Source organism: Triturus cristatus, chromosome 2_1, assembly GCF_964204655.1.
Source record: "Triturus cristatus chromosome 2_1, aTriCri1.1, whole genome shotgun sequence".
NCBI classification, from domain to species: Eukaryota; Metazoa; Chordata; class Amphibia; order Caudata; family Salamandridae; genus Triturus; species Triturus cristatus.
Window position 1 is genome coordinate 652,138,650 of NC_140581.1, and position 15,761 is coordinate 652,154,410.

Sequence of the window (15,761 nt, forward strand, 5' to 3'; positions counted from 1 at the left end):
GCGTGAGATTCGCGGGTTTTGTGAATCTCTGGAGAAGAAATTAGATACATTAGCAGACAGGACAGAGATCCTGGAGGGCACAGTAGAGGAGTTAAAAAAGGACCTCGTCAACAATAAAATGGAACTCCAAGCATTACACAAAGAGGAACAGGGGCTTTTGGAGAAGGTTGAGCAGTTGGAGAATAACTCAAGAAAAAACAATCTGAGGTTACTTAACGTTCCAGAAGGAAAAGAGAGGGAAGACCTAAAAACATATGTAGTTGCTCTCATAAAAGCAGCAGTTGAGGTGGAGGAGAGCAAGATGGAGATTGCCAAAGACATTCAAAGAATACATAGGGACCCCTTTAAAAGAGCCCCGGGGAGAACAAAGGCAAGGAAGATCTTGATAAACTTCCATACGTATGCTCTTAAAGAAACAATATTGATAGCCGAGCTAAAACTCAAAACCCTAAAGGGTCCTGATTTTTCTTTTGAAATACGATCAGATCTATCACGAGCCACATTAGATAGACAGTGGGAACTTGGGAGGCGCATGGATGACTTTAAAAAAGTGGGGGCAACTGTACAGCTCAAATTCCCAGCCTCTCTACGAGTTATGTTTAATAACAAAATGTATATGGTTAGGAGCATAAGAGAGGCAGAGGACTTGCTAGGAAGTATTAAGGGGGGAGTGGAGATGGAGGGAGTAGGGGAGGAAACTGAGAAGGGAGGAGGAAAGAAGAAAAAAAAAACAAAGTTGGGTTTTTAGGCACTCATATTGAATATACACTATAGGTACACATATAGGAGGCGATTCCCTCTCTCTTTTTTCTTTTTCTTTCTTTTTCTTTGCTAAAAGTTAGGCATTTCATACACTTAATGAGATTTATTGAGACTTGGTGAGACTGGGGGGCCATTGGAGCAAAAAGTCTAACTTGGACTAACATCATGTCCAAGAGGAAGAAGCAGCGGTGGGTTCTCCAGGGGAGGGTGGGGGAAGGAAGGGGGTCACAGGGTGGGGAGCATATGGGAAAAAATAAAAAAACAAAATCCTCAGACACCTCAGTATTAGTGCTTATATTTAGAATTAAATTATTAAAGATATGTCCATACAGATATTAACCTGGAATATAAATGGGTTACGGGTGAAGGGTCGAAGGGCTAGGCTACTCCAATATCTAAAAGACTCCCCGGCACAAATATTGATCCTACAAGAAACACATCTATTGAAAAAGGAGTGTCTAGATATTTTTGGAAAATTAAGATGGGTAAAACAAGTTTTTTGTACAGACCAGAGCGGGAATACCAGGGGGGTGGCCATAATAGTAAAAAAACAGACAAAAGTCTGGGTAACACGTACAAAAACAGACAAAGGGGGCAGATGGATTATTGCAGAAGCTAAAATCGACGACAGATCATTGACGCTAGTAGGCTATTATGGCCCGAATTATGATGATTGTGAACCATTGACAAATATTTTCTCTAACCTCTTGGATTTCACTGGTCCGAAAATTATGGGAGGTGATTTCAATGTTGTGCTAGATTTAAAATTGGATAAATCAAGTAAAACTAGAACCATACCAACCCCAAATTCACGTGCATTATTAAAAAACTTGATGATTCAACATACAATATGTGATCTTTGGAGAGAAAGAGCAGGTTTCTTACAGGGAATATCGTTCCATAATAAAAAATTTGGCATCAGGTCAAGAATTGACTACTTTCTTGTGAACTGGGGTCTTAGAGAAGATATTTTAGATATCAATTATAAGGCGGCTCATTTATCAGATCACTCGGCGGTACTTTTAACTCTAAAAAACAGTAGTGAGCATGAAGAGATTAGGTGGACATTGGATAGAACTATATTAATGGACACCGAAGTAATGGAAAAGCTTAAAGCTGACGTTAGAGATTTCATAGATATTAATATAGGTTCGGCATCAAATGGAATAGTGTGGGACAGTCGAAAGGCCTTTTTAAGGGGCAAAATCTCTAGTATAATGATCCATACAAATAGAAAATACAGAAGTGAAATATTGCAACTAGAGGAAGAGATGAAAAACATAGAACTACACATAAGTGGATCTGAATCAGAAGAACAAGAGGAGCTTGGGAAGCAGCTACTATCTAAGAAGAATCAATTATCAGAGATTCTCCAGTTAAGAGTTAAAAAAAGGTGGGAGACCAGTAAGCTGGAACACTTTGAGTATGGTGAGGGGGCGGGAAATCTTTTAGCTTGGAAAGTCAAGTCAGATTGGAGCAGGAACAGGATTAAGGAGATCAAAGCAGAACGGTCTGGAGCCATACTTAATAGGGAGACGGAGATAAGAGAGACTTTTAAAGACTTCTTTAGTGATCTATACGCAGAAGAAAAAGAAGATATTGTAGGAACTGAGGTAGAGGATTGGCTCAATGAATCTACTAGTCTTATAGATATTAGTCAACAGAATATTCTAAATCAAGCAGTTAGTAAGGAAGAAGTAATTAAAGTAATTCATTCCAGTAAAGGAGGCAAAGCGGCAGGGCCAGATGGCATTCCAAGAGATGTATAAGATCTTAGTCGATAAGATATCCCCACTCCTAACATTAGTGATAAATTAGATATTAGATCAAGGAATAAAATTACCAAAATCATGGAATGAGGCGACAATTACCCTTATTTTGAAACCGGGTAAAAATCCTGTATCTTGTGAGTCCTATAGGCCAATATCACTTTTAAATTCAGATTATAAACTTTTTACCAAAATGTTAGCTGACAGACTAGCCAAAATTGCGGGGTATATTATCCATGAAGACCAGAGAGGTTTTGTGAAAGGAAGATATCTATATGAGCTTTCTTATGAGCTTGTTGGGGCTATCGATTGTGCAACTTGCCTTAATACACCATTAGCTATAACAACTTTGGACGCCTCTAAGGCATTCGATAAGGTTCGATGGTCTTACCTGTTCTCTGTATTAAAAAGTTATAATTTGGGCGATAATTTCTGTCAGGCTATAAAACTCACATACAAAGATCCAGAGGCAAGAGTATTAGTTAATGGCAGATTATCTTCCGCCTTCAAGATCTTCAGAGGCACAAGACAGGGTTTCCCCCTCTCTCCTCTTTTATTTAATTTATATATGGAACCCTTGGCCTTTAGAATTAGACATTCAGCTGACATTCTACCATTTTGTCAGTGTAACTGGGTTAAAAAAGTCGCCTTATATGCTGATGACCTCATGATATACTCGTCTAATCTCGATGCTGCCCTGCCTATTATTATGCGTATAGCGACAGACTTTGGAAGAATATCGGGGTATTCTGTAAATTAACTTAAGACCGAAGCTATGATATGGAACCAGGTTAGCTGTAATCCATTAGTTAAAAAGGAGATACGGTATCTTGGTCTTAGAATAGTCCAGGATATTAATCAAATTTCTGAAACAAACTTAAGAAGAGTGTCCAAAGAGATAGCGCAATTAATGAAAAACTGGATGTATCTCCCATTAACTATTTTAGGGAGAGTCAGCCTGGTAAAAATGAGTATCCTGCCAAAAATCACTTTTATATTTAATTCACTACCGTTACATTTTAACAATGCTACCATACACAGTATCCAGCAAGCAATTAATTATTTTATTTGGGCTAATAAAGGGATTAGGATTTCTTGGAAGAAGCTACGCAGAAGAAGGGAGAAGGGGGGTTTAACTCTACCCGACATTCAGCTGTATGCGTGGGCCTTCCAATTAAAAAACTCCAGAGTGCTTCTGAAGACCCCTGATAGATCTGTAATAGGCTCAATGTTTTTAGCTATGCTAAAAGAGCAAAAAATAAAACCTGATGGCTTCCTTTTTAAATTTGGAGATCCTAAATTCTTGAAAAAAGTTAAATTGAAGGTACTGCACTCGATGGCATCAATGTGGTACCATATACGACGCTCGCTGAAAATTAATTATTATTCTCATTTTGCCCCGATTTGGGATTCCCCAGGGACCCCTGAGTGTCTTAATGATAAATTGGCACTATCAATCAGAGAAGCCTAATTAAACATCTGGGGGGACCTGTCTAGAGATGGACATTTGTTATCTTGGTATGACTTAAATGGATTGATGATGGGCTCCCTCTCAAAATTTAAGTATCTTTAATTAAAAAGTTGGGCGCAAAGCAAGACATCGATATTGGGTACTAATAACATCCTGGAAGATCAACTGATAAGTAAGCCACCGGGAAGCAAAGAAATATCTCTTTTGTATTGGTACCTTCAAGACAGCATGGATGGAGAATTCACTTTGGCGGAGAAGCTGTGGGGAAAACACTTGCCTCGTGACCAGTTACAGAATATTTGGCAAGTATCTATGCACACTCTTTACAACACAGTTAAACCCGCTTTTTAAAGAAGAAACCACCTTTTTTCACTTCATAGGGCTTACATATCACCAGAGAAACTTTCCAAGATGGGGAAAGGAACCCAATACAGTTGTGCGAAATGTTGGTTGGAAAAGGCAGCCGATGTCCATATGTTCTTCTTATGTCCAGAAATCAGTGAGTTCTGGAGCAAAGTAGAAACAACTATGACAGGTATTTTGGGTCGGCTAATAAAGGTAAGCCTCTCTCTGGTTATCTTAGGGGTGGATGATGAGATAACAGGAACCTCTAGAGAATTGTTGTTTTATGCTGTATTATTGGCCAGAAGGGAAATCTGTCTTAAATGGGTAAGTAACATAAATCCACAGCATTCGGATTGGTTGGAATCCCTAATATATATGTCTCGAATGGATCACTCAGGGAAAATGTCTAAAAAGAAGGCTCTCTGGTATCTATTAATTGTTCGGCTGGAAGGTGAATGAAGTAATGGTTGGGGTTATATTTACGATACTAGTATCAGTTCACGTCCAATGATTACACTGGCTAACACTCCTGCACTGCTTCAGGGCCTTTACCGTTTTTTTCTTGCAGTACCGGTATAATACCGGGTATGAGACACAGCCGCAGAAAGGTTGGTGTTTATTGGAGTATGCCTGTTAGAGGTTGGTAACCCTAACAAACGATAAGGGCAGAAAAAATGGACATCTTTCTCTTTTTCTGAGGTGAATGAGGACATAAAATTTAATTTAAAAAAAAAGTAGTGTAGAAGGCGTAAGAGTACTGTACACAATCTACATATTTAAGTACTGCACTTTAGTGTCAAAGCCTGACTCATTTTATCAATCCATAAGCAAACACTGGCTTCTAATGCTACTAAAACTTGACAACATGGCAGGTTTTAAAACAGTTATCTGTTTGCAAATACATGATGTTCCCAAATGCTTCTCTCACAGTGATGTCATCAGTGATGTCATTTGAGATGTGATCAGTGATGTCATCAGTGATATCACTGACCATGTCATGAGTGATGTAATATGTGACGTCATCAGCAGTGCATTGTGGGGGCGCGAGTTATAGTTAGCTGAACTAACTATAACAGGGGAATTTCTAGGGTTTTGTACGAGGGAAATGTCCAGCTAACTATAACACCACTGAAACCTATGGTTTTTTCAGTGAATATATATATATATATATATATATATATATATATATATATGTATATATATATATATATTCGTGATTAATCTGTTGCAATACGTGCGCTCTCAGGAATCAGAAGAACCAATACTGTTGTCTGTGAAAACTGCTGTTTATTCAAACACAACACGTTTCGCCGTCTGGCTTGGTCACGTGTTGGAGAAAACACTGAAAGTGTCCGCTTTTAAAACAAAGAACACAGAAAGAGGACAACGTGGAGAGAATGCACATATACGTACTGATGTTTCTCACAAGTTCTTGCTGTACGTCACACTTAGTGTTGAATTCACACAATGTGCCTACGTTACAAAAACATTCAAATCATAGAAATAACTAACTGCCGTTGGATACTGCACAATAACATGATCTGCCTGCAGTACGCTATTTGCGGCAATGTTCACTATCACTTTTAAATAAAGTTTTGTTGCCGTCAATGTGTATATATACAAAATATGTCTAAATGCGTTGCGAGTAACTGTTATGGTCTATACAAAGCAGGGTGTTTCAACCTGGGATAAACCTTCGTATCACTGCGCTCGAAAATACGTATAGTATCGTGTGGCTGAAGAAAGTCTGTGAAGACAGTCTGCTCATCTAGTGACAAGTGTCACATGTCATTGTTGTGCAAATTTGTCTAAAGAAACTGTGTCAATTAACCAAGTCTTATTGGCAAGTGCCCCATGTACCCCGTACATCAGTTAATCTGCTGCAGAAAATCTGTGAAGACAGCCTGCTATGCTAGTGACAAGTGTCACATATCACTGTTATGCACGTTTGTCTAAAGAGGCAGTATCACTTGACAAGTGCCCCATGTGACTTGTGAATCAGCTAATAAAATGACCCCTCCTGTATGTATGTCCTATTTCATGCGAACTTATTAATTTGGACAGTGTACTATGTTCGTGAAATAAATAAAAAAAGTGAATGACAGAAAATTGTGTGTGAAACTCGTGCACTACATTTCATGTGCAAAGAATGTCACTAACATTGCTGCAAAAAATATAAGGTGAAATATGGAGATCAAATGGGATGTTCTCACAAGACCCCGTCCTCTTTAAACCTAAAACTGAAAACATAAAACCACCAATTAGATTTATGTCGATCTACAGCAGCAACTGTATGCATTTCTTGCGTGCAACAAATTCTCACATAATAACTATACAGATATGAAATCAGAGGAAGTTCAAATTGGATATACAACTAAAACAGCAGCCTAAATGGATTCATGACATGTGCTGTATAAATCATTCCTTAATGTGTACGGACAATTCTTCTTCCTGATTAAGCCCACCCGGGGCCTCAGTCTGGAAGTCGATTATTAATTTGGATTCTCGTTGTCTCAACTTTAAGACTCTATTGCCTCCTCTGGGTTTTTTTTCTACCTGTTCTAGGAGGATGTAACGTAGTTCTTTCGTGTTAGAAGAGTGTATCTCCCTAAAATGTCGTGCCACGGGGTATTTGTGGTCAAAATTAGTAATGGCCGGTTCATCTCTGCCGGCGTGTACGCCACTCTCCTTGGGGCCACTCGAGTATGGAAGGAGGTATCCTGTTACATGATATATATATATATATCACAGAAAAAAACATAGGTTTCAGGGGTGTTAGCTAGTTGATGTAATTTGAGATGTCATCAGTGATGTCATGATGATGTCACTGACCATGTCATAAGTGATGTAATATGTGACGTCATCAGCAGTGCATTGTGGGCGCGCGAGTCATAGTTAGCTGAACTAACTATAACGGGGGAATTTCATTGGTTTTGTACGAGTGAAATGTCCAACTAACTATAACGCCCCTGAAACATACGGGTTTTTTCAGTGAATTTCAAAGGTTTTTTAAATGCTAATTCCTAACTATAACGTTCCTGAAACCTATGGTTTTTTCAGTGAATTTCAAAGGTTTTTTAAATGCTAGTTTCTAACTATGCCTACAGAGTTAGGACATGTGATGAAAGAAGAAACAACGCACAGAAAGAAAAAAAAGAAATGCAGAAAGAAGCAACAGAAGACCTCAAAGACGAAGAAAAGTGCAGGAAGAAGCAAGACATGTGCAGAAAGAACCAACAGAGGAGCAGAAAGAGGCCTTGTTACAAAATCATCCTGTGCCCACAACTTTTTCAGACAGGTACTGGTGTTAACTGACTCTGACTAACCAGGCCTAGAGCCAGTGGTATGCTAAAAGACACTTAGAATACAGTAAAAACACCTACATCCACTAGGGAACACTATGCGTTGGGGTACCCCTGTGATTAGCATGACCTCCTCTGTAAGCTCCTAGTGCATAATAGGGCAGGGGGATTAAAACTACCTCTTAAAATGCGCCACGGGGTGCATTTGCACACTGGTGAAGGGAGGGGGGGCGCATGAGGTGACATGTGTGCAAATACACCCTGCGGGTGATTTAAGTTGGGGGATAAAGTCCCTTTGACTCCTGAGGGACCCTGGGTGCCAACTAACCCACCAGGTATGTCCAGTAAGTGCCACAGAGTTGCATTGCAGAGAGGTGTAAAATGGGGCATGGCCTCGGGCCACCTCTCTGCAGCGCAGCTCTGTGGTGCTTACTGGAGGTACATGGTGGGCTAGTTGGACCCAGGGACTCTCAGGATTAAAGGGGACTTAATTCCCCAAATAAAAACGCGCCACAGGGCGTGTTTGCACACGTCACCTCAGACCCCGTCCCCTCCCTTCACCACTGTGTAAACACGCCCTGTGACCATTTTAATTTGGGAGATTAAGTTCCCTTGAATCCTGAGGGTCCCTAGGGTCCAACTAGCCCACTAGGTACCTCCAGTAAGCGCCACAGAGCTGCGTTGCAGAGAGGTGTAAAAAGGGGCATGGCCTGGACCACCTCTCTGAAATGCAGTGCAGTTTCCACACTAGGCCCACCCTAAGCTGCTGCCCCACCCACTCTGCATACCTCCCCAAGCCCACTAGGCCCTGGGAGATCATCCAGCTTGAGTATCTTAATGAGATGCTGGGTGGTTGGGCTTTTGCCTGTCTTCAGCTTCCTAATGGAACATAAGGCCCTAAGCTGTGCAAAGGAGAGATCCTCATATCTATGGGGTAGAAGTTCACTGGCTTCTGGCAGGGACCCACTGGTTCCTGGCTGATTAGACAATATTAATGTGGTGTGGTGTATTGCACTACCTACACTAGTGTGGCCTACTAAACTCTCTTGAGTTGTGGAAAGGGTGTGCTATCCCTCAACACACAACTCTAAGTTCAGTAGAACTTACTGTATACTAAACTTGATATTATATGCACCTAAGGTACCTTTAGGGGTTTTCAGTTGATCAATCCAATTGAAATTATCTGGTAAAACAATAGCAAGCTGGAATCCCACACACTGCACACCAATGTGAGAAGTTGGCTTGATATATGTTGTCCACTAATTCTAGTGGGCACCTTGTATCAATCCAAACAACCCCTTATGGTGAATTGGTTAAAGACAACCTTTATTGAAAGCTATCCTAGTGGTAGCTATGGAGAGCAGCCTTCAGGCTAAGTCTTGAAGGAATGTAAAGCAGCTTGTTTTACCAGTCTATAATCTCTTGAATGACCAAATGAAAGGACAACCACACCAGGTATATATTTAAAATATATGTATTTAGGATAAAACACACCCCTCTAGTCTCTTTATGAGGCTGGAGTTCGAAGTACTTAATTTACAAGTTAGCAATCAACAGTAATAGTACAAATACACGTTTGGGCCCTAGGGGTGTACCAAACCATATACCAATAAAGTGGTATAAGAACCACGACTGAACTAGACACAAGGCCTTGAGCCTGTAGAATCACTTGGACCCCAAGGAACCACCCAAGGTAGTGACACACGGGGGCCGTGTGCAGTGTGTAAACACAACCGCGGGTTCCTGTTAGCTTCTATGGGCAATGTTGCAGTTGGAAAATTAAAGATTAGGGACACTTAGAATCGAGTTAGGACCAAACCCTTTTGGACTTAGACACTTCTAGGGCTAGCACCCATGGGAGCATGGGAGTACTCGTGTTACCTCACCCAGCGAAGCCGGGTGCATAGGTGTCTTTTGGCGTCGGGTCGCGTCGCCGATTTCAATGGAAGCTGGCAAAGAAGTGCTGCTCCCGTGAAGAGGAGAAGTGTCCGAAGTGATTCAAGGCTGGATCTAGGATGGAAGTAACCTGAAAGCAGAGGGGACAGAGTCTGGGTCACTTGCCAGTGACCAGGGGCATGATGGACCAATGCCCACAGATGTTGGGTGCTTCAGGTGAGTTGACGGATGCTTTGACTCTTCAGCCACGAGGTTCAGGAGGTGTCGACAAAGTCCATGATCCGGATTCGAGCTGTCCCATGAGGTTTGTCAAGTGTTGCAGTGTCGGTGACCAGAATGGACCCAAAAAGCCTTGGCAACGGCAAGTCTTGTGGAAAGAGAAAAAGGACGTTGGTGCAGACCAGCAAGGTCTGAGGGACTCACCCAGCAAGGGTAAGTCAGGGCATATCTGGAGCAACCAGGGAAGCTCAAGCAGAAGAGGAGTTGCCTTTGTGGGGACTTACTAGCCAATGGGCTTGCGATTGTGAAGGAGCCTCAAGCGATCGCACTGAAACCCGGCCCACGGGTCAGTTGTGGAGTGGAGGCCAGAGATCTTTGGTGCAGTCAGTGCTCAAGTCTGGGGCTACTCGGAGCCCAAAGCAGAAGTTCAAGGATAAAAAGGAAGTTTATGTACCAGCAATAGTATGTGGTGCCCAGGGGTCACGGTTCCTCGTCACCCACGATAGCCACAGGCCTCAGCTTTGTTGTGGACTCAGGGTAGCCTCAGGGAAGTCAGGAAATCCACCTCTGGTGATGCAGAGACTTCGGCATCCAACGGAAGCTTCGGAATTGCAGACCGGACAGTTGCTTCTTTGGTGCCTGCCAAGCAGGGGAGTCCCTCCTTGACTCCAAGGGAGATTTCTTCAGTCTTCTAGTCAGGATAGAAAGTTGAAGGTCCAGGATATATATTGCAGAGTTTCGTCCAGGGTAATCTAAAGTCTCTAGGACTGGGTTCCCATACTTATGCAAAGTTTGGGGGTTGGACATACTCTAGGGACCCACCGATGGGAGGGTTTGGAAAGAGGGGTGGTTACACCCATTTCCTTTGTCCTGTTTCACACCAGAGCAGGGACAGGTAGCCCCTGCAACAGGTTTGAACTGGACTATGCACAGGGACACCAAGTGTGCCCCGAGTTCAGGACTTCAAAGCACCAGAGAGTTCTCCCGCCCAGCCCCAATACACATCTGCCTGTCTGGGGAGGTGGTTACACCACCCTGGGACAGGAAACCTATTGTCCAGGCCTCCCCTGCCAGAGTTTTGGTCAGCAGCAGGAGGCCAGACCCGTGTCTGTGGCAGAGGCATCCATTTTGTGATGCCAGGGCTGTAGAAAGTCCTACCGGGTTAGACCAGTGTGAACATGTCTCTCCCTCTAGAAGGGTAGAATGCTACCCTCACTACCAGAACTGGTGGGGGGGTAGTATTCCAAATAGTTTGACACCAAACACAACATGTTTCCGTGGAGCCATCCCAAAGTTAGCATTTACCGTGAGGTTATAATGCACTTAAGAGTATATGGTCAGGCTGCACCACAAACAGCATCAGAAGAGGTACTCCAAATGTTGCAGAGGGGCTCTGCTCATGCAGGGGCACCCTCTCACATAAAAACCAAGCACTCTGCCTTCAGGATTGTTAAGGCCTGCCATAGGAGTGACGTATAGGTTTTATATGTGTGTGCAATGGTAGTGATATAGGTAGCCTATACCACTGTAAGGGGTGCAAGCACCACCTTACCCAGGCTGCAGTAGCAGGCCTGTGGTGTCATTTTGGAGTGCTTCCCAGGGGTGGCATAATACATGCTTCAGCCCCTGGTAGGCCTCTGAGGTACCTATGCCCTAGGTACATAGTATACCATATACTAGGGGCTTATAAGGCACTCCAGAATCCAATTAGATATGTACCTAATGTACATGGAAACCATTTTAGAGAGGAAGCAGCTAGGCTGGGGTCCTGATTAGCAGGGCCACAGCCAGACTAAGGTAAAAAAACAGTGAAACACCAGTAAAAAGTGGGGGTACCCATGTGAAGCAGATCTTACTCTCCTACACTTCTCAGCTCAGACCCCTAGAAAACTAGCAGCCCACAACTATATTTAGAATAATTAAATATGATATAATTTAAATATTTAAAATGTAATTAAATAACTTCCCACCCTATACCCCTACAAACCTAACATCCTGCAACTAAAATATCAGTACAATATATCAGTATTACATATTTTATATTATTACAAATTAAATACAGATTAAAATTATTAAATTGACCATTAATTATTACTTAACTTCCTACCCATAACACCTACAAAATTAGCAGCCTGCAAATAAAACATAAGTAAAATAACATTAAAATCAATTAAATTGTTAATTAATTATTAATAGTTAATTAATTATGACTTCATTTACTTCCCACCCTAGACCCCTACAAACCTAACTGCCTGCAAATAACATATAAAAAATCAATATAACATAATTTACTTAATAAATAATATAGTTAAATAAAATGTATTATATAATTGATAACTATTGTTAACTAATTAACTTCCCACCTTATTTCCTAAAAACCCCAATAACGCTCTTCAGTACTAAAAACTAGTATGAAAAATGTAATAAAATTCGAAATCACTTACAATTACGAGCTATATTTAAAAAAATAACCTTTATATAAACAATAGTAACACATAAAATGAGTATATCAAATAAAACTCATTCAAATAATTTAAAACATGATATTTTTATTTTTTGCTACTATGGGGTCGATTCCGATCCTATTTTTTTTTTCCTGTATGACCCGTATCCGTATATTTTTTTACGTACGAATCGTACAAGTCCCGCACAAACGGCGAAGTACGATTCGAACGTGAAAAATACATACGAATCGCCTCTGGAAAAGTCTACGAGACGTCCCCGGACAGTTTTACATACAATTCGTAAAACTGAAGTCCGAGCGCGCAAGTACGATCCGTACCGCCCGTCCGAAAACACAAGCACATGTAAAAGGCTCCGTACGGAGCAAACTTTGTACGAGCCCAACCCCGAGTACACTTGTGTCCTGGGTACGAGTCGTACGCCCCCCCCAGCCTCCCACCCTTCCCGCGTACATCCGCACCGTACCCCCCACCCCCGTATGTATGGCGCGTAAACCCCATCCCCCGTATGTATGTTATGTTATGTTATGTTAACTTCGGTTTATATAGCGCCAACTCACCTACAGGTCTCTAAGCGCTCAAGACCGATGACCGACAGCTGTGGTTCAAAGCGTAACAAAGATGAAAAGAAGAGCCTTATAATGCAGTTATTTAAATGGGCCAAAAGCCTCCCTAAAAAGAAGCGTTTTTAGCTGTTTCCAAAAACATAGGCGATTTACTTCTCTCTGAAGTGGTTCTGGTAGTCTGTTCCATAACTGTGGAACCAAAACCGAAAAGGATCTTCCTCCTTTGGTTGACAACTTATATCGAGGGCAAACCAAGAGCTGAGCATCACAAGATCTAAGAATTCGTTTGGGATTATAGACCTCCAAGCGTTCTTTAATATGCGGGAGCTTGCCCATAAATTGCCTTATGGGCCGTGCATAGGCTCTTGAACTCCACTCACTGCTCAATAGGGAGCCAGTGTAACTTAAGCAGTAAAGGAGAGGCTTGAGATCTTCTAGGGAGTCTGAATATTAGTTGTGCCGCATCATTCAAAACAACCTGCAATCTATTGGTCAAAAACTTAGGCAGACCTAAATAGAGGGCGTTCCCATAATCCAACCTCGACATAATTGTAGCAGAGACAACCATACGGAGCATGGAAAAAGAAAGGAAGGGGACTAGCTTGCGCAGCTGTCTAATCAAGCCGGTGCATATCCCTACTACAGAAGAAATCTGACTGGCCATTGACAACTCATTGTCGATCTTGATACCTAGACTTTTTACTTTGTCGCTTGGTATCGGCGTAGGACCTAATTCCTGGGGCCAAAATAGGTCACTCCAGGGTGAGACTGTGGTCAAAACCACCAGTATCTCTGTTTTGTCTGGATTTATTTTCAACAGATTTGCCGTCATCCAGCCGACCGTATGTCTAAGGATGTTCTGAGCATTGGTTTGTGCTAAAGCCGTATTATCAATACTCAGTAGCAGCTGGGTATCATCGGCGTAGTTAAACACACGACAGCCCATATTTACTAGAGAGTTAATCAATGGTTGCAGGTAAAGGTTAAACAATAATGGGGATAGAGCAGAGCCCTGAGGGACTCCGCACTCCAGAATACCTACCTCAGAGATACAATCCCCCAGTTGAATCCTCTGTGACCTGCCCGTCAAAAAAGACTGAAGCCATTTATAGGCCAGGCCCCTTATCCCAAAAAAGGCCACTCTGTCCAATAGCAGGGAATGCCTGACAGTATCGAACGCCGCTGATAGATCTAAAAGTATCAGGGCGCTCGGTTTCTTACTGTCAGCCATGCCTCTAAGCTCATCCAGCACCGAGAGCATCACCAACTCGGTGCTGTGATGTGCACGAAAGCCCGCCTGACGCTCCTGGAGTAGATGGTGTGACTCCAGGAATGAGGAAAGGGACTTCAGCACATGTTGCTCCAAGACTTTGGACAAGAAAGGCAATTGGGAAATCGGTCTATAATTTTTCAAAATAGTCGGGTCGGCTCCTGGCTTCTTAACAACGGTTTAACACGAGCCTCCTTGAGACTCGATGGTAAAAGGCCCGTCTCCAATGAACTATTAAGGAGGGAGATGATATGGTCTTCTAAAAAAGGACATGCCAGACGAAAAACCCTAGGGGGACACGGGTCCACCGGGGATCCTGACTTGATTCTACTCATGAGCTGTTCAAGACTTAAAGAGTCTATCTCTGGGAACCTTGAAATAGATACTTCCACAGAGATTTGAGCTTCTTTTACCAAAGGCGGGCCATTCAAGGTACTATTCTTAATCTCAGAGAGAATAGTCTCCACCTTCTCCAGAAAGAAACATTGAAAGGTATCAACATTTATTGTAATTTCAATCGTTTCTGATTTTTTGCTCAACTCTGTTAAGATTTTAAACGTTTCCTTCTGAGTATTCGCGGCCTGATTTATACGGGTTTCATAAAAGTCTGCTTTTGTAATCATAATCAACTTTTTGTATGAGTTGAGTGAGGTTTTATACTGTTCCCGATCTATGCCTTCTTTTGTTCTCCTCCAGTTCCTTTCTAGATGGCGGAGCTTCTTTTTATGGTCCCTCAGGAGCGGGGTAAACCACGGAGCCCCTTTTTCTACTCTTTTTACTTTTTGTAATTTCTCAGGTGCTATCTGATCTATCGCCTGGCTCAGATTCCGCGTTATGTCCTTGTAATCCTGATCTAAATCCCCAATAGAAGCCAATAATTTAGCATAACCAGGAAGAATACTGGTCAAAGATTATGAGTCAACTCTTATCCACTAACAAACTTTTTTCATTTTTAGAGGTTTTTGGGCCGGATACCCAACAATGGGAATCTCACAGTTCACCATGTGGTGATCCGACCAGATACAAGGAAGAATATCCACAAGTTGTACCTTGGGATCTAAAGTCCAAATAAAATCAAGAATATGGCCTTTAGTATGTGTAGGGGCATCTACAAGCTGTTTAAAGCCTAGGGAGGACATAATGTTCTCCAAATGACGGGTTGCCGAATCTTTATAGACTTTATCCCAATGCATGTTAAAGTCCCTGGTTACCACAATTTTTTGATATCTTGTACAAAAATCAGACATCAAAGGGGCAAATAGATCATTAAATGCTAAGGTAGAATTTGGAGGACGATACACTGTAAGAATCCCAAGGCATGAGTTATTCATGATAATCTTCACTCCAAGTATGTCGGATATATCTACGGTCTCGGCCGCTATTTTGACGACCTTTAGATGTTTTTTATACAGAATTGCTACCCCCCCACCCCGAGCGTTATTGGCACGATTGTGCCACACCGCATCATATTCATTGGGAAGGGCAGCAATAATATCAGGCAAGGAGTCATTACCCAACCATGTCTCCGTAAGAGTTAAAACGTCAATATCCTCATCCTGAAGGAGTGAAAATATTTCAAGATGATGTTTATGAAGCGACCTTGTGTTCAAACTAGTTAGCTTTAGAGAAGGTGGGTCAGTCCCAGACCTCCCACTGGGATCTCGGAGGATATTCATATCCTCTAGCCTAGTGATAATGG